Below are 23,156 nucleotides of genomic sequence, written 5' to 3' on the forward strand. Positions count from 1 at the left end.
GCCTCAGCAGTGCCCATCTGTGCCACCTCAGCAGTGCCCATCTGCCGCCTCAGCAGTGCCCATCTGCCGCCTCATCAGTGCACATCCGTGCAATAAATCTGCACATCTGTGCAATAAATCAGTGCCCATCAGTGCTACCATGGCTAAACGTGTCTTTTCCGCTGAGGAGGCGTACCAAATTATTTCCGCGGCCGACGAGAGCAACGGGGAGCTCTCCTCTTCAGATTCCTTTTCGGATTCGGATTCTGAAGCCGACGTAAATTATGAGCCAGTCCTCAGCAGTGAAACACTGACTGATGAATCCGAGGAGGAAGATATCCGGCCCATCAAGCAAAGGCGTTCTAGTGAGGCAGTGCTGTCCACCAGCACCGCAGTGCCGTCCACCAGCACCGCAGTGCCGTCCACCAGAACCGCAGTGCCCCAGCAAGAAAGGCCAAGTACCAGTGGGGTGTCATCTCAGCCCCAAAGGGTTAGGAGCCATGCTGGCCTTCCCTATGCCCTTCAGAACCCCTTGTGGCTTCCTCCTAATTCAGGAGAGGCCAATGTTCCCCCTTTCACCGCCCAGCCAGGAGTCCAGGTGGACACGGAGAATTTTAGCCCTATCGATTTTTTTAATTTAATTTTTACGGAGGACATGTTGGCGTCAATTGTGACCCAGTGCAACCTGTATGCACAACAATTTATTTTTCAAAATCCGACCTCCTATTATGCCTGTCCCTACGAATGGAGAGACCTAACGGTGGAGGAGTTCAAGCTTTTTTTAGGCCTCACATTTAATATGGGACTCAACAAAAAAAATCAATTACGTACCTACTGGTCAACCCACCCCCTCCACCACTCACCGCTCTTCTCCGCGGTAATGCCCAGAACCAGATATCAGATGATCCTGAGGTTCTTACATTTCAGTGACAATTCCCAGTGCCTTCCACGAAATGATCCAAATTATGACCGCCTTTACAAAATTCGACCAATACTAAATTATTTTTCAGAAATATTCCCCAAATTGTTTACCCCGGACCAACACATATGTGTGGATGAGTCCCTTATCAAATTTAGTGGCAGGCTTAGGATGAAGCAATTTATGCCCAGCAAAAGGGCCCGCTATGGGGTGAAGGTCTACAAATTATGTGACCGAGCCACAGGGTACACATATTCCTTCAAGGTGTACGAAGGGAAGGACACCCAGCTACAGCCCCCTAATTGTCCGGACTATTTGGGATCCAGCGGAAAAATTGTTTGGGACCTCATATACCCCCTACTGGATAAAGGCTACCACCTCTATGTAGATAACTTCTACACATCTCTGCCCCTGTTCCACAACCTTCACCGGAAGAAGACACCAGCATGTGGCACTGTAAAAAAGAATCGAAAGGGCTTTCCTCAAAGTCTGGTGAACAAGAAGCTGCGGAAAGGAGAAACCGCAAGTCTAAGAAACAAGGAGGTTCTGGCAGTGAAGTGGAGGGACAGAAGGGATGTGTATATGTTGTCTTCTATCCACAACGATACCTTCGTGGAAATCCCCAGAAGGAATGGCCCCGTAAAGAAACCCCAATGCATTTCCGAGTATAATTTGTTCATGGGAGGAGTCGACTTCAACGACCAAATGATGGAACCATATCTGGTCACAAGACGGACATATCATTGGTACAAAAAAGTAACAATTTATTTTTTTCAATTGGCCATTTATAATTCATATGTCATTTACCGCAACGCCACCCAAAACCCCAAACGTTTCTTTGGCTACCAGGAGGAAGTTTTCACAGCCCTTATTTTCCCAAATGGCCCACCAGAAAATATTAGATCAGACGTTGTTAGTCGACTCTCCGAGCGCCACTTTCCGGATAAAATCCCCCCCACACCAACAGGCAAAAGACGCCAAAAAAGATATAAGGTGTGTACCAAAGCAGGAGTCAGAAGAGACACATCTTATTATTGTGCACAATGTCCTTCCCAACCAGGCCTCTGTATAGGCGACTGTTTTCGGCGAAGTTTGGTAAACATAATCCTCAGTTCCTGCCTTCATACACCTTCACACCCCTTATGCCACTGCCTGCTCTGTAACGGACCCTGGCTTGTTATTTGACCACTCTTATGCCTGCCGATTCTGTACATACCGCTGCCTGATCTGGAACTGACCCTGGACTGTTATTCGACCATGCTTCTGCCTAACGATTCTGTACATACCTCTGCCTGATCTGGAACTGACCCTGGACTGTTATTCGACCATGCTTCTGTCTAACGATTCTGTACATATCTCTGCCTGATCTGGAACTGACCTTGGACTGTTTGACCACGATATTTGCCTGCCTCTTGGACTGATCTTGTATTCTGCAACTGGACTAGTGGGATTCAACACGGGGTCTCACATATGTGAGGGGCTCCAGTATAGTTTTTCTGGAAGAAGAAAACAATTTTCTTTGTTTTCTTATTCCTAGATTAGGGTCTGGAGACTCGGAGGCTTCAAAGAGATTTGGGAGGGAGAAGCCTCTACCCCTATCCCCATTCTGTCCTGAACGAGGCTCTACTTCTGTCTGCTGCCTGTAGGACTTACTGCCATCATGCCGCACTGACCACACCACAAGGACCTGCCTACTACCAGGACCAATATTTTTGGCACTGCTGACATCTCTGCACTAACCCTGGACTGTAATATGGACAGTATCCCTGCCTGCTGCCTAAAAAACTGTGTTCGCTGTTGCTGACCAAGTCCCTGCCTGCTGCCTGGACCAGTGATATCCTCCTGTGGACAACTGCGCTTCTAAAACCACAGGTAATCTTTTCTTTACCCTTTGCTCAGCATAATGTATTTGGGGGTGTAATTCTTGGTATGTGCAGGCTATGTGTCCCTGGAACGCCGACAGTGTTTCTTGCATGTTGCGCCTCTGTATGTGGCCAGGCTGTGTAAACGTTTCACACATGTGGTATCGTTATACTCAGGAGGAGTAGTAGAATGTATTTTGGGGTGTTATTTTTGCTATATAAATGCTATGTGTTGGAAATATCTTATAAACGGACAACTTTGTGTAAAAAAAAATGCGTTTTCATTTTTTTCCACATTTTCCAAAAATTTCTGGAAAAAAATGAACCATTGAAAAGACTCATTATGCCTCATAGATTATACGTTGGGGTGTTAGCTTTCCAAAATGGGGTCATTTTCTGGACGTTTCCAGTGCTCTGGTGTTCCAGGGCCTTCAAAACTGTAATAGGTGGTTGAGAAATGAAATGTGTAATTTATGCTCCTAGAATGCCTGAAGGTGCTACTTCAAAATTAGGCCTCTGTATTTGGTCAGGCTGTGTAAAAGTCTCACACATGTGGTATCGTTATACTCAGGTGGAGTAGTAGAACGTATTTTGGGGTGTTATTTTTGCTATGTAAATGCTATGCGTTGGAAATATCTTATAAACGGACAACTTTGTGTAAAAAAAAATGCGTTTTCATTTTTTTCCACATTTTTCAAAAACTTCTGGAAAAAAATGAACCATTGAAAAGACTCATTATGCCTCATAGATTATACGTTGGGGTGTTAGCTTTCCAAAATGGGGTCATTTTCTGGACGTTTCCATTGCCCTGGTGTTCCAGGGCCTTCAAAACTGTAATAGGTGGTTGAGAAATGAAATGTGTAATTTATGCTCCTAGAATGCCTGAAGGTGCTACTTCAAAATTAGGCCTCTGTATGTGGTCAGGCTGTGTAAAAGTCTCACACATGTGGTATCGTTATACTCAGGAGGAGTAGTAGAACGTATTTTGGGGTGTTATTTTTGCTATGTAAATGCTATGCGTTGGAAATATCTTATAAACGAACAACTTTGTGTAAAAAAAAATGCGTTTTCATTTTTTTCCACATTTTCCGAAAACTTCTGGAAAAAAATGAACCATTGAAAAGACTCATTATGCCTCATAGATTATACGTTGGGGTGTTAGCTTTCCAAACTGGGGTCATTTTCTGGACGTTTCCATTGCCCTGGTGTTCCAGGGCCTTCAAAACTGTAATAGGTGGTTGAGAAATGAAATGTGTAATTTATGCTCCTAGAATGCCTGAAGGTGCTACTTCAAAATTAGGCCTCTGTATGTGGTCAGGCTGTTCGAAAGTCTCACACATGTGATATCGTTATACTCAGGAGGAGTAGGAGAATGTATTTTGGGGTGTTATTTGTGGTATGCACATTCCGTGTGGGAGAAATAAGCTATTACAATGAAAATTTTGTGGGGAAAAAAAATAAAAAAATCGTAATTTTGCAAAGAATTGTGGGAAAAAATGACAACTTAAAATAACTAACCATGCCTCTTACTAAATACATTGGAAGGTCTACTTTCCAAAAAGGGGTCATTTGGGGGGCATTTGTACTTTCCTGGCTTGTTAGGGTCTCAAGAATGGAGATAGGCCTTAGTACATCAGATGTGATCTTTTTTTGCAAATCTTTATGATTTGCACCATAGCTTGTAGACTCTATAAATTTCACACAGATCATATAATATGCAAAAATTTGGGTTATTTTTACCAAAGATGTGTAGTAGTATAAATTGTGGCCAAAATTTATGAAGAAAAATGGCTAATTTGCTAAATTTTGTCACAGAAACGAAGAAAAATTCATTTTTTTTCAAAATTTTCGGTCTTTTTTCATCTATAGCGCAGAAAATAAAAAACCGAGAGGTGATCAAATACCACCAAAAGAAAGCTCTATTGGTATGAAGAAAAGGACAAAAAAATCATTTGGTTACAGTGTTGCATGACTGAGTAATTGTCATTCAAAATGTGAGAGCACTGAAAGCTGAAAATTGGTCTGGGACTGAGGGGGGTTTAAGTGCCCAGTAAGCAAGTGGTTAAAGTACAACAGTATTTTTGCACCAAAGCACCACATCCCTACATATAGTACATCCCTTGCCATAGCTGTTATTAAAATGAATACTGGATGTCTGGGAGGACTAAAGGGAGAGGCAGAGGTAATCGTTTTTCAGCTATCAGGGGAGAGCAGCATCTATACCCACAGGTATCTGCTAAATTATTTGAGCACAGCATCAACCACTTGCTGCAAGTGGATAAACAGCAATAAATTGCAGCTGAGATTGAGAAAGAGAGCAATGGGAACATTGAGGGAGGGGACAGCAGGTACGAGAAAACCAACTGGTACTGATGTTCCTGCAACTGTAACTTACTGCCAATTTGGCTTCAGTGATGAGGTGTGAGGAGATAGTGAGAAGCTCTCTGATGGTACCTGGGTGGAAGATATAGTGGAGGAGGAAAATGAGGAAGAGGCCCAATGTCAATGAGGTGGGATTTCATCCAGGGACAGTTCACAGAGGAGCGGATTGAGATGCCACTATTATTTCCTGGTCCCACTCAGCTATGTGAGCTTTTTTTTTTTAACACGTGTGCTGAAGACCACACATTATGTTGTTTGTAGTATATGTAATTGGTTTCTCACGTGCAGTAATAGGATTGGTTGTTTTGGTACTGCATGTATAAAGAGACATATATATATATATATATATATATATATATCCACCACTCAGCTATGTGGGTGCAGCACCTTCATGCTAATGGTTGACATTGTTTCTATCCCCTCCCCCCACTATACTACAAGATTCCCTATCAGCAGCCTCAAGTGATAGGGGTAACAGTATTTTAGAGAAATGGGCAAGGGTATGCTGCATCCATCCTCTAATTCTGCCAATCTGTTTTATGCCCTTAAGGCTATCCTTGCCCTTTACCACATGTGGGATGTGACACTGCCACACCAGTGGACCATGTGGTCAGTTTATGGGTTCACATGACCACAGACACATATTCAAGCAGGTATGATCAAGGACATTATATCTTATTCATGATCAATTGGGTGAATTTGCTGATGGCTGGGAAGGATTTAGGATGGGCTACACTACTGTAGCTGATTGTGTTGCTTTGCATCATGACACCTGTTGATGGTGACAGACCAGTAACCTCCACCCTCTCCTCAATGCCCTCTTCTAGTGGGTCACCAGTTGCTCCCAAGTGACAAAAAGGCTTTGCAACAGCTCTGACAAAACAGCTGGTATGCCTAGGGGACAGAGCCATACCGGGGCAGAGCTTTTGTCAGCTCTGCAAGAGCAGAATCCAGAGGTGGCTAGCCCCATTACATTTTGTGCCAGGAAATGTTGTGTGTGAAAGTGGCATCATAGAAATGAAAAAACAAAAAATTGTGTACACCCAAAAGGCTACCGCCTCACATTTATTAATCATATACAAAAACAGTACTTAAAAATACAGCACAGACCATGCAGCGAATACTTCCCAGTCCTATCCCTACACCACCTCCCTCACAGAAAACCCTACAAGCCCCACCAATTCCCTCACCCCCTAGACCTATGAACTGCCTCACCGGAATCTCCCCAAGGAGCTGAGAATGTGCGTCTATGCCGCTAAACCCTTACAGAGATTAAACAAACCCCTGGTGACTACACTTGCAAAGATAGTAACTTAAACAATGGGGATTCATACATCCACCCAAGCAGCTACTACTGGACCTGATCATGGATGTGGAAATATGGGGAAATGTAGGTAACAGCAATCACAGGCAATTGGCTTCAGTATAGATCACACAAATAGGAAACATAAGGGGAATACAAAGACACTGAATTTCAAAAGAGCCAACTTCCCTAAACTATGAGCCTTGCTAGAAGGCATAAATGGGATAAAATCTTAGGAACAAAGAACACGGAGGAGAGATGGGTTTGCTTTAAGAGCATATTAAATAAGGGCATTAGCCAATGGATCCCATTGGGTAATACATTTAAAAGAGTGAACAAAAGTCCTGGATGGCCTAAGTCCAATGTAAAAATGCATATAAAAGCGAAGGAGAAGGCCTTCAAAAAATACAAGTGTGAGGGATCATCATCAGCATACAGACTTTATAAAGAAAGCAACAAGCAATGTAAGGGCGCAATAATGATGGCTAAGATAGAACATGAAAGACACATAACAGCGTAGAGCAAAACAAATCCCAAGAAATTCTTTAAGTATGTAAACAGTAAAAAAGGGAGGACAGACCATATTGGCCCCATAAAGAATGAGGAAGGGCATCTGGTTACAAAGAGGTGGCAAAGGTATTTAATTTCTTCTTCTCCTCAGTATTCATGAGGGAATTGGGGGACTTCAGTAACCAAAACTGCAGTGTTTATCCTCATGACACATCACAGGAAGAACCTCCATGGTTAACAGAGGACAGAATTAAAATTAGAATTGGAAAACTTAACATTAATAAATCACCAGGACCAGATGGCTTGCACCCGAGAGTACTTAGGGAACTCAGTCAACTAATTGCCAGACCATTGTTCCTAATTTTTACTGACAGTCTACTGACTGGAATGGTACCAGCTGATTGGAGAAAAGCCAATGTAGCACCAATATGTAAAAAGGGCCAAAATACATCCCTGGGAATTACAGACCAGTTAGCTGAACATCAATAGTATGTAAACTTTTGAAGGGGGTGATAAGGGATTATATACAAGATTTTAGTAATGAGAATGGTATCATTATCCAGATTCAGCATGGATTCATGAAGAATCATTCTTGCCAATAGGGATGAGCCCGGTGTTCGATTCAAACCCATGTTCGAATCGAACATCGGCCGTTCATCCGTTCCTCTAAACTAGAACTTTGTGGGCCGCTCGCATCAAATTTGTTTGATATGAACGGCCCACAATGCACTGCGCCAGTCGCAGTGCATTGCTGGCTGATGATTGGCCAAACATGCGCTGTGACCCTGCATGCTTGGCCAATCACAGCGCCGGCAGCGAGGAGAGTCATAATTGGCCACAGGTTGGATGCCTGTGGCCAATTATAGCTCAGGGGGTTTAGTACATGCCCCACACTATATAAGCCCGCCAGCACGGTGGCCTTGTGTAGTGTGTTGCGGCGTTCATAGAGAGAAGGATAGGCAGGGACAGTGCCAGCTGTGCTTTACTTCTTTAGATAGCTCTGTTACAGTGAGTGTAGTGTTCAGGGAGAGAGCAGGATAGGCAGGGACAGTGTCAGCTTTGCTTTGCTTTGCTTCCTAACCTAGCGCTGTTACAGTGGGTGTAGTGTGCCTCCTGCACAGCATACACCTGAATCTACCCCCCCTCATTGCTGGTGTTGTGTAGTTGATTTGTGCAACACAGGCATCTGCCTAATATTTACTCAGTGTAGTGTGTCTCCTGGACAGCATACACCTGAATCTACCCCCTTGTTGCTGGTGTTGTGTAGTTCATTTGTGCAACACAGGCATCTGCCTAACATTAACATAACATATTTTGGGTGCGAGGTTCCCCTTAATATCCATACAAGACCCAAAGGGGCTGATAATGGGCTGGGGTAGAGGGGGGGTTGATGGCGTAGCCTTGCCATTTTTCTCAAAGATTTTCATCCATATTGCCAGGACAAGACATTACATTAGAGCCGCAAGCAGTTTTAAATGGCTTTTTTTCCTTTACAAATGTCATTTTGTGCAGGGACTGTTCTAAACATGGGAAACACATGACACTTCACAGGCATACTTTAGACACCCCCCAGGTACGATATTTAAAGGAATATTTCACTTTTTTTTCACTTTATGCATCATTAAAATGACTGCTCCAGAAAAAAAGTCAGTTTTTAAAACTTCTTTTTGCATTGATACATGTCCCCTGGGGCAGGACCCGGGTCCCCAAACCCTTTTTAGGACAGTAATATGCATATTGGCCATTATAATTAGCACTTTAGATTTCGAATGTTCGCGTCCATTGTAATTAATAGGGTTCTAACATTCGTGCAAACTTTCAGTCTGTTTGCAGGTTCTGGTGTGAACTGGCTCATCCCTACTTGCCAAACCAATCTATTAACCATCTATGAGGAGATGAGTTGCCATCTAGATAAAGGAAGGCCCATGGACGTGGTGTATCTGGATTTTGCAAAAGCATTTATCACAGTTCCCCATAAACGTTTACTGTATAAAATAAGGTGCGTTGTCATGGACCATAGAGTGAGTACATGGATTGAAAACTGGCTACAAGGGAGAGTTCAGAGGGTGGTGATAAATGGGGAGTACTCGGAATGGTCAGGGGTGGATAGTGGGGTCCCCCAGGGTTCTGTTCTGGGACCAATCCTATTTAATTTGTTCATAAACAACCTGGAGGATGGAGTAAACAGTTCAATCTCTGTATTTGTGGATGATACTAAGCTAAGCAGGGCAATTACTTCTCTGCATGATGTGGAAACCTTGCAAAAAGATCTGAACAAATGAATGGGGTTGAGGGTAGGGAATGATGTGAGCGTGTGATGTATGTGTGGAGAGCTGCATAAATTGACGGCGCTATATGGGTACCTTAAATAAATAGGGATTAGTGATGGACAAACTTCCGACGGGACGTTTCGCGAACGCGATCAAAAGTTTGCGAACATCAAGGTTCGCGGCAGACCCCATTGACTTTAATGGCAAGCGAATTTTAAAAACCTGCAGGTCATATTTTCAGCCACAAATACTTACTAGCTGTGCACACATAGTCCCACAACATGGACACTGACATAACAAAAGTATTAAGCGAATCTGGGATCGACAACGACAAGCATTGTTTTTTTTATCTGTGAAATTTTGACAATTCAGGAGTGCATGAAGGCCATGGAGGAGAGGCAAGGTCAGGCCAGGCTATGAAGGGGGTGCAGGAGATGATCAGTGCCACAGTCAGGGCAGCGCAGTCCTGTGCCAGTGTCCCAGTGTGCCAACCTGTGTTTGAGCCCCTGACCCCTCCCTCTGCCCGGCCCTTACACCCACCTATGCAGGGCCCCACTCCGGTGGTCCGGAGGTGCCAGTCCAGTGCTGATCCTCAGCCATGGTGCTGGCACTGCCTGCTGATTGGCTTCTCCGCTGCTATCTCCCTCACTGTTTGAAACCAGCACCACAATAGAGACAGAGCACTGACACCAGCACCGAGATAGAGAGCACTGACACCAGCACCGAGATAGAGAGCACTGACACCGGCACCGTGATAGAGAGCACTGACACCAGCACCATGATAGAGAGCACTGACACCACCACCGTGAGAGCACTGACACCACCACCATGATAGCACTGACACCAGCACCATGATAGAGAGCACTGACACCAGCACCGTGATAGAGAGCACTGGCACCAGCACCATGAGAGCTCTGACACCAGCATTGAGATAGAGAGCACTGACACCAGTACCGAGATAGAGAGCACTGACACCACCCCAGCACTGAGATAGAGAGCACTGACACCAGCACTGATACCGGCAGCAACTCACTGCGGGACCCAAAAATATGACACCGCTCAACCTCTTCAAACAGGGGTGTCATGGTTATGCAGTGATCTTCCTCTGTTTGCTTACCCCCCCTCATGTGTTCAGACTAAGAGGCCAGCCACTTCCACCTGGGGGTTTTTATAACCTCTCCTCTAAGCGTGGCTCCACCCCAGGCCCTATCAGGGAACCCTATATTAACCTGTGCACTGCAAGCCAGCGGTGCTGATCAACCATTGTGTATTCGTTGTGTGTTTGGCTTCCTGTTTCCTGCTTGCCGTGTGCTCTATGTTTGTCTCTGTTACCGACCTTGGTGTGTTCTCAACGATTCCTGTCTGCTTGTGACCCTGACCTTTTGGCATGTCCCCGACCATCCTTGTCTGCCTGTGACCCTGAACCTTTGACGTGTACTCTGTTGTTCCTGTCTGCTAGTTGCCCTGACCTCTGCCTTATCCCCTTACTCTCCTTGTCGTTCCAGCCTGCTGCTTCCTTCTCCTGTAGTCTACTGTGAGCTGTGAGACCCTAGGGGCCGCGACCTGGAGCCATCCTCACCACTGGAGGCTCTGGCGAACACCTGCTGGCTCTTAGACTCTGCGCCCTGGGGAATCTATGCTCCAGCTCCCATTGGGATCTGTGTTCGTGATCCTGTAGACCTGTGTCCTGAATCTCCCTATGTACAATCCGCAGCAGTCAGTCCCAAGGTCCACTACCTAGCAGTGCACTTCCGACTCCTATGGAGTGCATCTGTCACCTGGTCTCAGGTGACCTGACAAGGAGAGTACGGACATATAGTACGGTGTGCTTTTTTTGTACAAGGAAGTGAGCCAAAGGTAGAAAAAAGGTTTGTGTGCTAGATTAAATAAATTGTTTATAGAGTTATGTATATACATGGTGTAGGGGTCACATGAATTCCTCTGAGATCCATGCCACATTCATTTTTATAAATGTGAGGTAGTCAACACTGTCGTGAGCTAGGCGAGTGCGCTTATCGGTCACGATCCCCCCTGCTGCACTGAACATCCTTTCGGGCAGGACACTGGATGAGGGGCAAGCCAACAGTTCCATTGCAAATTGGGCAAGCTCTGGCCAGAGGTCAAGCCTGCCCACCCAGTAGTCCAGGAGTTCATCACTTCTCAGAGCGTCCACATGTAGTCGGACACCTGTCGGTCTAGGCGTTCCCTGATGCTGGATCCGGATGACACCTGTCGATGGGTCGGTTGAAAGAATGACCTCATATCAGAAGTCACCAACACATCTTCAAACTGCCCTCTGCTTGCAGTTTTGGATTGGCGCCAACTCTTTTTCTGGGTGTAGGAATTCCTCCTCTGCCAGCGCAAGCAAAAGCAAAATACAGAATTTCTCGAAGCAAGGCCTGTAAGTGCTCCATTCTGACAGCTCTCTGTGACGGTGGTAACATTTCCGCCATTTTGTGTTTGTACCGGGGGTCTAAGTACGTTGCCACCCAGTATGGCTCCTTGACCTTTTTGCTTTTTATATGGGAGTCCCTGTTAAAACACTGGAGCATGAAGGCCCCCATTTGCACTAAACTGGAAGCGGTGTGGTGGCCTGGCTCCTGCTCTTCATCCAGGATAATTTCATCCTCCTCGTTTTCCTCTCCCCATCCACGGACAACAACAGGGATCCCAAAAAGGTATAAAGCATGCTCTTCTTGCTCCTCCTCATCTGCCCTGGCACCATCATCCTCTGACTCCTCTTCAGAATCCTGTTGTTGACTTGTCTCAGACAGAGTAGCCCGCCCTGGGAATTCATCCAGCATTGCGACTTCCTCATCTTCCTGCTCCTACTCCTCCGCGGCTTGATCAATGACACAATGCAATGCACGCTCCATAAAGAAGGCATAAGGTACGATGTCACTGATGGCGCCATGGCTGCGACTGACCAGTTTGGTGATCTCATCAAATGGTTGCAGAAATCTGCATGCGTCGCTCATGAGCAGCCACTGGCGCGGTGAAAAAAAAACAAGCTCCCCAGAACCTGTTCTGCCGCAGAGTTTGTACAGGTAGTCGTTAACTGCACGTTTCTGTTGGAGCAGCCTATCAAGCATATAGAAGGTTGAGTTCCATTGCGTCGGGCATTCGCAGATAAGACGTCTGACCGGCAGATTGTGTCACAGCTGAATGTCAGGGAGGCGGGCCATGGCCGTGTAAGATCTTCTGAAATGGGCGCAAGATGTCCTGGACCCCAGGGTATTTGACAATGAATCGCTTGCACGACCAAGTTTAAGACGTGTGCCATGCATGGTACGTGTGTAATTTTGCCCTGTTTCAATGCGCTAAGCAGATTGGCACCGTTGTCACACACTACTTCACCAACTGTCAAAATGAGCGGTGTTAGCCACTGATCTGCCTGTGAATGCAAAGCTGAAAGGAGTGCAGGGCCAGTGTGGCTCTTGGCTTCCAGGCACAACAGATGCAGCACAGCATGGCAACGTCTCACCTGGCATGTCGAATAGGATCTGAGGATCTTGGGCGGCGCAGCGGAAGGGGCGCTAACAGCGGAAAAGGAGGAGTCAGCCGAGGAGGAGAGGGAGGAGGATAGAGTAGGAGGAGGAAAAGAAGAGCCAGGCCTGCATGCAATCCGTGGCGGTAAAACCAAATCTACATGGGTGCCACGGGTTACATACTTGACAGCCTTCAGAAGGTTCACCCAGTGGGCAGTAAAAGTTATATACCTTCCCTGCCCATGTTTGGTAGACCACGTGTCTGTGGTCAGATTTATCTTGGCACCGACACTGTGTGCCAGAGATACATTCACTTGCCGCTGAACATGGCCATATAGCTCTGGGATGCCCTTCTGTGAGAAATACTTCATTCCTGGGACCTTACATTGTGGTGTTCCAATGGCCACAGATTTTCGAAAGGCCTCCGAGTCCACCAGTTTATATGGCAGTAGTTAGAGGGCTATCAGTTCTGACAAGCCAGTCATCAACCGTTGGGCAAGAGGGTTAATTGGCGTCATAATTTTTTTACGCTCGAACATTTGGACCACCGAAGCCTGCCTTTTTGCAGAAAAACGTGAAGACAGCATGATGGAAGGTGGAGTGGAGGACAATTGTGAGGAGAGAGGAGAAGGAGAAGTAGAAGACGAGGCTGGATGGTGAGAGCCTGGAGTGTGGCTTTGTGGGTTCCGTTGCTCCCACTGGGCTCGGTGATGGCAGCTCATGTGCCTTCTTAAGGCAGTCGTCCCTAGGTGAGTTTTGGGCTTACCGCGACTAATGCGTTCATTGAAAAGATTGCAGATGGCAACACTGTTGTCAGCAGCGGACACGTTAAAAAAAGCCCACACTGCGGAGCCATGTGCTGGCATCCTGGGAGCGCCAGATGTGACCATACATGGTTGATGCCTCGCTCCTGATACATTAGCAGTCTGCTTTGTCCCTCCTGTGCAAAGTTCTGCCTGCTTCTTCTCCCTATCTGCTGGTCCATATCTCCCTCTGAACTTCCCTCCTCTTTCTCTCTTGTGGGCACCCACATGACATCACTAGACACGTCATCATCGACATCACCTTCCCCACCGCTATAATTAGAGATTTCAGAGTAGGCAGCAACACTCGGGACCAACCTCCTCCTTGGGCTGATCTGGGTACTGTCGTCAGACTGCTGAGTGGCGGTTGTTGCTACCTCCTCTTCCTGATCCAATGCCAATAATGGCTGCGCATCGGCAATGTCTTGTGATGGATTGGAAAACAATTCCTGTGACTCAAGCGGAGGGTATATGGTGGTGGTGGTGTTGGTGGTAGTGTCTTTGGGGGTGCACACAGCAGAGAAGAGGGTGAAGATCGAGAGGATGAGGAGAGTGTAGAAGAGTAAGGCTGAGTGAGCCACACAACCAAGTCTGGTGCGTCCTTTGACGTAAGCGAACGCACCTTCTGCAATTTCCCACTTTGGCTCAAGCCTGTTGCTCCTGCCCTACCCCTACCACACCTGCGAAAGGGCCTGCCTCTTCCTCTGCCTGTCAGTTTTTAAATGACCCTGTGACAAAAGTCTCTAGAGAAGTGCAGTATATGTGGAAGAAGGTATATAACACCCCACTTCAATCTGTCGTTTTGGGGGGCCACTGGTCTATCACACCAGTTATAATACTTTTTTCTAATTGCGTTTGTCACTCTTTGTAGTATCGCTGCAGAACCGCTCAGCAGTCACAATGCTGCACAGTGGAAATGCAGTATATTATGCTTTCTATATTTGAAAGTATTTTATACGTGTATTACACCCCTATATACTGCACACCAAATAGTACACCTATACCAGTCCTTAAAATTACCTTTGTGGACCTAATAGTAGCTAGCTAGTAGCTAGTGAATTGCAGACTGTCCCTGCTCCAAACACGAAACTGTCCCTCCCTACACTGAGAAACGACAGCTGCAGAATCGGTCAGCAGCACTGCATGCAGTGCACTATAATGTGCTTTCTATATTTGAAAGAAAGTATATTATACGTGTATTACAACCCTATATACTGTACACCTATACCAGTCCTTAAAAGGATCTTTGAGGACCTAGTAGTAGCTAGCTAGTAGCTAGTGAATTGCAGACTGTCCCTGCTCCAAACACTAAACTGTCCCTCCCTACACTGAGAAAAGACAGCTGCAGAATCGATCAGCACTCAGCAGCACAGCAGTGCACTATAATATGGTTTCTATATTTGAAAGAAAGTATATTATACATGTATTACAACCCTATATACTGTACACCTATACCAGTCCTTAAAAGGACCTTCATGGACCTAGTAGCTAGTGAATTGCAGACTGTCCCTGCTCCAAACACCAAACTGTCCCTCCCTACACTGATAAAAGACAGCTGCTGAATCGGTCAGCACTCAGCAGCACAGCAGCACAGCAGTGCAACATAATATACTTTCTATATTTGAAAGAAAGTATATTATAAGTGTATTACAACCCTATATACTGTACACTAGGGATGAGCTTCGTGCTCGAGTCGAACATAAGTTCGACTCGAACAGCGGCTGTTCGCCCGTTTGGCGAATTCCGAACGTTATGGGACGTTCGCTCCAAAGTCGTGTGGCGCTCACGGCCCACAATGCACTGCGATGGCGCAGTGCATTGCTGGCTCATGATTGGCCAAGCATGCACTGTGACCTCGCATGCTTGGCCAATCACAGCGCCGACAGGATGCCTGTGGCCAATCATAGCTCAGGCTGTGTAGTACACGCCCCACACTATATAAGGCCTCCAGCGCGGCGGCCTTGTGTAGTGTGTTGCCGTCTGTAGCAGTTAGTGGGTGTTCTGTGTACCTTCAACACAGTATACACCAAACGTTATCGGCCAATTTTTCGTTCTTGCTCTTCTGTAGTGGTTGTTGTCTGCGTGCCCTGACCGCAGTATACACCGCTATATTCACCTATATAGCTAGCGATATATCTATCTTTTATAATAGAGCTTGCAGTCAGTGTTAGGAGATTGTGCGTGCTGTCTGCATGCTCTGAACGCAGTATATACCGCTATATCACCTATATAGCTAACTTCTTGCTCGGTCAGTGTTAGGAGATTGTGCGTGCTGTCTGCGTGCTCTGAACACAGTATACACCGCTATATCCACCTATATAGCTAACTATCTTGCTCGTTTTAAATAGAGCTTTCAGTCAGTGTTAGGAGATTGTGCGTGCTGTCTGCGTGCTCTGAACCCAACCCAGTATACACTGCTATATCCACCTATATAGCTAACTATCTTGCTCGTTTTAAATAGAGCTTGCAGTCAGCAGTAGGAGATTGTGCGTGCTGTCTGCGTGCTCTAAACCCAGTATACACCGCTATATCCACCTACATAGTTCTTCTCTATTTGAGCCATCAGAAGTTGTGTGTGCCTCCAGCACAATATACACTACCCAATTGCTGGTTTTCCCAACTCCCTTCAGGCCATTACCATGTCTGGAAGGCCAGCAAGGAGAGGCAGACAGGCACGAGCCGATAAAAGAGGGCAAGCAGGCTCTGTGTCTAGAGACAACAGTGCTGGTCGTGGACGCGGTGCATCGTCATCATCGTCTTCCCTCCTCTCAATGTCATCATCAGTGACTCCTTCCCTAGACCCACCACGTCCTCCTGAGAAGTCTCCTGAACTCTTTGAGCACAGTGTTGGGTACATGCTCCAGGAGGATGCCCAGTGTTTTGTAGGCTCTGATGATGATACTCAGCTAGAGGAAGGCAGTAGCGTGAATGCAGAGAGAGGGGATGCTCAAGAAGGACAGCAATCTGGCAGTCATGTTCCACAAGCTGCAGCATACTACCAGGTTTGCTCCAACGATGAAGAGGGAGGGGATGATGAGGGCACTGACTCCACGTGGGTGCCTGGTAGGAGAGAGGAGGAGGAGGAGGCACATGTCCAACGAGGCAGAATGCCCTCCGGGGGCCAGCTTAGGGGCAGCACACTGACTGAATCACACCGCAAAGAGCTCCGCCTGTGCAGGGCGCTGCCTCTGCGCGTTATTCTAAAAGTTCTTTGATGTGGGCCTTTTTGAGACGAGTGCATCAGATCGCACCGCTGCTATTTGCAACATATGTCTCAAGCGTATCTCGTGTGGCCAAAACATCAGCCGCTTGGGCACCACATGCTTGACCAGACATATGTTGACCTGCCATGTAGCTCGTTGGCAAGCGTACCTCAAAGACCCACACCAAAGAACAAAGTGGACCTCTCCTTGCTCCTCATCAGCTGGGATCTCCAACCCCACTAGACCTTCAGTAATCTCTGAAACCTGCTCTGAGAGGAATGAAGGTGTAGAATTAGGTGTGTCACAGCCAAGTGCTTCCGGGCACTCTGCTAGCAGTACACCCACGTCCTATTATAGCAGGCAAATGTCCCTGCCCAGGCTGCTGGACCGGCAAAATAAGTTCACTCCCAGCCATCCACATGCCCAGCGGTTGAATGCTAGCTTGGCTAAATTGCTAGCACTTCAACTGCTGCCTTTTTAGTTGGTAGACTCGCCCCCCTTCTGTGAGTTTGTACAATGTGCGGTTCCTCAGTGGCAGGTCCCCAAACGCCACTTTTTCTTATGGAAGGCAATTCCGGCTCTCTACCGGCATGTGGAAGGCAATGTCCTTGCTTCGCTGGACAGGGTGGTCAGCGGTAAGGTGCATATTACCGCTGACTCATGGTCCAGCAGGCATGGACAGGGACGTTACCTGTCTTTCACGGCCCATTGGGTCACTCTTCTGGCAGCTGGGAAGGATGCAGGACAAGGTGCAGTAGTGTTGGAGGTTGTTCCACCACCACGCCTCCAAAATGCTACTATTGGTTGTGACACACCTCTCTCCTCCACCCCCTCCTCTTCTTCTTCCTCCATGGCCTCTTCCAGTGCTCTGTCCTCAGAACCAGCGGTGCTCCGTAGGCGTTCCAGGGGCTACGCAAGTACGCAGGCAAAACGATGCCATGCCGTGCTTGCGCTGGTTTGTTTGGGGGACAGGAGCCACACTGGGGCAGATATTTTGTCAGCTCTGCAGGGGCAGGCCGAGAGGTGGTTGATGCCACGCCAGCTTAAGCCAGGATTGGTGGTTTGCGACAATGGCACCAACCTCCTCTCCGTCCTCTGACAGGGACAACTGACCCATGTGCCCTGTGTGGCTCACGTCCTTAACCTGGTGGTGCAGCAGTTCTTGGGCAGGTACCCGGGCTTACAGGATGTCCTGAAGCAGGCCAGGAAAGTCTGTGTGCATTTCCGCCGATCATTTACAGTGGTGTGAAAAAGTGTTTGCCCCCTTCCTCATTTCCTGTTCCTTTGCATGTTTGTCACACTTAAGTGTTTTGGAACATCAAACCAATTTAAACAATAGTCAAGGACAAAACAAGTAAATACAATACTCCTGGGAAGGTTCACCACTGTTCCATGTCTTCGCCATTTGTGGATAATGGCTCTCACTGTGGTTCGCTGGATTCCCAAAGCTTTGGAAATGGCTTTATAACCCTTTCCAGACTGATAGATCTCAATTACTTTCTTTCTCAATTGTTCCTGAATTTCTTTGGGTCTCGGCATGATGTGTAGCTTTTAAGGATCTTCTGGTGGACCTTACTGTGTCAAGCAGCTCCTATTTAAGTGATGCCTTGATTGTGAACAGGTGTGGCAATAATCAGGCCTGGGTGTGGCTAGAGAAATTGAACTCAGGTGTGGACAACCACAGTTATAGTATGTTTTAACAAGGGGGGCAAACACTTTTTCACACCACTGTAATGCCTGTGCTCGGCTAGCTGAGCTCCAAAAGGAGTTGAAACTGCCCAAGAACCGCCTTATATGTGACATGCCCACCAGGTGGAACTCAACGTTGGCCATGCTGCAGCGGCTGCACACGCAGCAATGGGCCATCAATGAGTACCTGTGCGACTACGGCACCAGGACAGGGTCAGGGGAGCTCGGTTTTTTCTCACCACGCCAGTGGGGCATGATCAGGGATGCATGCACTGTCCTGTCACCATTTGAGGAGGCCACAAGGATGGTGAGCAGTGACAGTGCATGCATCAGTGACACTGTACCTCTTGTCCACCTCTTGGAGCATACGCTGCGTGGAATAATGGACAGGGCACTTGAGGCAGAACAGAGGCAGGAAGGCCCCCTTTAACCAGACAGTGTTCCTGCTGTGCCACCCATCACACAGGAAGAGGATGAGGAGGAGGAGGAGGATGATTGTGCCAGCATGGAGCATCAGCATCAGCAGCAGCAGCAGCAGCAGCAGCAGAAGCAGTCTTGTAGGGATGATTTACAGTCCCAAGAAACCCGTGGACTTGTACGTGGCTGGGAGGAGGTAGCTGCGGATCATGTTGTCCTTCGTGACCCAGAGGACTCCGGACTGATTGCCTCAGCTAACCTACGCTGCATGGCCTCCCTGATCCTGCAAAGCCTGCGGAAGGATCCTCATATTCTTCGGATCGGGGGGGGGGGACCATTACTGGCTGGCCACTCTCCTTGATCCACGGTACAAGGGTAAGGTTGCCAACCTTATCTTGCCATCGCAGAGGGAGCAGAGGATGAGACATCTCCGGGAGGCCTTGCAGAAAGGTCTGTGCAACGCGTTCCCAGAGACTGGGAGGTTACAAACTCCTGGTCCTGGACAACGTGTTGCTGAGGCATTGGTCAGAAGGAGCGGTGGAGAAGGTGGCCGTCTGACCGATGCTTTCAGACAATTTTTTAGTCCGCAGCCCCAAGGTATGATTGGTTCCAGCAACCATCGCCAGCGTCTGATTTACATAGTGCAGGAATGCCTAGGGGCAAGGTCAGACTTGGACACCTTTCCCACCGAAAATCCTCTGGCTTACTGGGTCTTGAGGATGGATCACTGGCCAGAGCTTGCACAGTATGCAATTGAGCTACTGGCCTGTCCTGCATCCAGCGTTCTTTCGGAACGCACCTTCAGTGCTGCTGGTGGCTTTGTTACCGATCACAGGGTGCGTCTGTCCACCGAATCAGTTGATCGACTGACCTTCATCAAGAGGAATCAGTCTTGGATCACCCACAGCTACCAAGCACCTGAAGCTGATGTAACCGAATAATTTTTATTGAAATATCACATCCCTTCAAGACTGCCTATGTTGATGCTGAGTGACTGTCCTGTTATGTTGATTGTCTATCCTCTTCCTCCTCCGCTGATATGTTGGAAGAACATTTCTGGTTCTGGGTGATGCCATCAGCCCAATTTTTCTGCCCCTGTTTAACAAAGGGCGTTTAATTACAATTTTTAATGCAATGCTTTGCAGCAGGGCTAATTCCTGCACTAAAACTAGAGTATATGGGAGAGCTTGCAGTGTCGTGGCACCAGCACCAGTGCCTAAGGCCCAATTTTTCTGCCCCTGTTTAACAGGGGCGTTTAATTACAATTTTTGATGCGATGCTTTGCAGCAGGGCTAATTCCTGCACTAAAACTAGAGTATATGGGAGAGGTTGCAGTGTCGTGGCACCAGCACCAGTGCCTAAGGCCCAATTTTTCTGCCCCTGTTTAACAGGGACATGTAATTACAATTCTTGATATAATATTTCACAGGAGGGCCTGTTCCTGTGCCCACCCAGAGTAACTGTGAGGACTTACAGTGTTGTGGCACCAGCACCACAACCACCAAAGGTCAATTTTTCTACCACTGTTCAACAATGGCATGTAATTACAATTCTTGATATAATCGTTCACAGCAGGGCGCTCCAGCGCCCACCAAGAGTCACTTTGAGGGCTTACAATGTTGTGGCAAAACCAACACCTTGTTCCGCCATTTCTGCAGAGTATATAGGGCAGGCCCCTACTTTCAAACATCCAACTTACAAACATCTCCTACTTGCAAACGGAAGGAGACAACAGCAAGTGAGATGAAAAAAGATGTACGACAAAACAAATTATACAGGGGTGATAACCCTTCCCTATGTTTTCCAAAAAGCTTAAAAAATAGTTTTTTTGACTGGAGCTACACTTTAAAAATGTACCAGTTGAAAATTACAAACAGATTCAACTTAACACAACAAACCTACACAGTCCCTGTCTTGTTTGCACTGCCTGTATACTGCTGTTCTGAGTATATAGGGCCTGGGGGCCACACATATTTCCTTTTTTTAATATGGGTATGGGGTTGCCCTTAATATGCGTACAAGACCCAAAGGGGCTGGTAATGGTAAGGGGGGGCTACTCATGCCATTTTTCTCAATGATTTTCAACCATATTGCAGGAACCAGATATAACATTAAAACCGCAAGCAATTTTAAATGACGTTATTTCCGTTAAATGTCATTTTGTGCAGGGACTGTTCTAAACACGGGAAACACGTGGCACTTCACAGGCATACTACAGACACCCCCCAGACATGATATTTAAAGGAATATTTCACTTTTTTTTCACTTTAATCGTCATTAAAATCAGTGCTCCCGCCAAAACGGCAGTTTTTAAAACTTTTTTTTTGCATTGACCCATGTCCCCTGGAGCAGGAGCCAGGTCCCCAAACCCTTTTTAGGACAGTATCTTGCATATTAGCCGTTAAAATTAGCACTTTTAATTTCGAACGTTCGAGTCCCATAGACTTCAATGGGGTTCTAACGTTTGTACGAATTTGGGGTCCGTTCGAAAGCTCTGGTGCAAACCGAACCGGGAGGTGTTCGGCTCATCCCTACTGTACACCTATACCAGTCCTTAAAAGGACTTTTGTGGACCTAATAGTAATAGCTAGCTAGTGATTAGACTGACTGTTTCTGCTCCACACAGCGTCCTTTCCCTACACTGACAAAAGACAGAATGTAAAATGGCCGCCAGATCAGGTCTATTTATAAGGTAGGGGGTATGTGTATGTGCTGAAATGTCTCAATTGGCTGTCCTATACCCCATGATGGACGTGTCATGGGTCAAAGTTCTTCGCAATGTAAACGAATATGGCCGCAAACAGCGCCTGAATTACGCTGGTTTGCCGAATCGCGAACAAGCAAAGTTTGCCACGAACCGCAAGGCCATCTCTACTCTCCATTCTCTTCTCCTGAACATATTGTCCACTGTCATACCCACCTCTCATGTACATACTGCCCAGTGTCATATCTTCCACATTCCTCTCCTGAACAAACTAACTGCTGTCATACCCTCCACTCTCCTCTCCTGCACATACTACCCACTGTCATACCTTCAATATACCTCTCCTGCCTATGCTGCTCACTGTTATACCCCACACTTCTTTCTTTTACATACCGCCCACGGCCATTTCCTCAAAACTCCTTTTTTGCACATACTGCTCACTTTCATACCTTCTGCACTCCTCTGCTTCATATACTACCAATGAATGTAATACAGCCAGAGTCTACGCATGGGCGAGCACATGGGCAAAATATACAGGGGTAATTGAAATCACAGAAGTGCTGAATGAGCTACAGACGTGTCAGACATTTCTTCCATCGAACGTTGTAAAATTATATCTCCAAGTATTTGGTATTTGGTATTTGGTAGATATAATTATATCTCCAAGTAATTATCCAAGTTCCAAGATAGTGGCCACATAGGCCTTCAACACAATACGAACTGTTGATGCGAAGAAAATGATCGTCATAAAAAGCCCAATAATACAGCACGATAAAAGAAGGTTGTAATCCGATCGATTCAAAGTATATACGTACCCATCTGTACAAGCAATCGCCCATAGGAACGCCCAGCGTCACGGTCCCAAGTCGCTCAACAGAGAACTGACAAGCAGCCTCTATTTAAGCTCTCCAACCCACGTGGCGTACAAAGACGCCGCCGAATGGAAGAAGGCGCGGAGGCCCAGCAAGAAGAACCGATGAGGGGGACAAGACCCCCAAAGTTGGAAGAAGACCCCCGTGTGGCGGCGACTAAGAAGAAAGCCGGGCTCCTCCGCTAGTATAAGAGCTAGCAAAAGAGTAGAAGATAGAGGTGGAGTCTGGCGAGGAGACCCCTCAAGAAGTAAGAACACCCCCAGAGCTGTGCAATAAATTATTTTTAACCCTTGTGTGTTGTGTTTTATTTACATGTTTTTCACAGGTGAATGGGTAGGGGTACATTGTACCCCATACTCATTCACATAGGGTGAGGGGCCGGTATCCGGGGGCCCCCTTATTAAAGGGGGCTCCCGGATTCCGATAAGCCCCCCGCCCGCATACCACGAAAACCAACTGCCAGGGTTGTCGGAAAGAGGTCCTTGTCCTCATCAACATGGGGACAAGGTGCTTTGGGGTTGGGGGGCCGCATGGCCCCCCTTCCCCAAAGCACCCCCCATGTTGAGAGCACGTGGCCTGGTACGCCTCAGGAGGGATGCCACTCGCTCGTTCCCACCCCCTTTCCTGACCGGCCAGGTAGCGTGCTCGGATAAGGGTCTGATATGGACTTGGTGGGACCCCCATGCCATTTTATCTGCGTAGGGCTTCCCCTTTAAGTCCATACCAGGTGACGGGGCCAGCGACCTGTCAATCTC

This window comes from Lithobates pipiens, unplaced genomic scaffold, assembly GCF_037356315.1.
Source record: "Lithobates pipiens isolate NorthernLeopardFrog02 unplaced genomic scaffold, aLitPip1_a1.2 Scaffold_13, whole genome shotgun sequence".
Taxonomy (NCBI): Eukaryota; Metazoa; Chordata; class Amphibia; order Anura; family Ranidae; genus Lithobates; species Lithobates pipiens.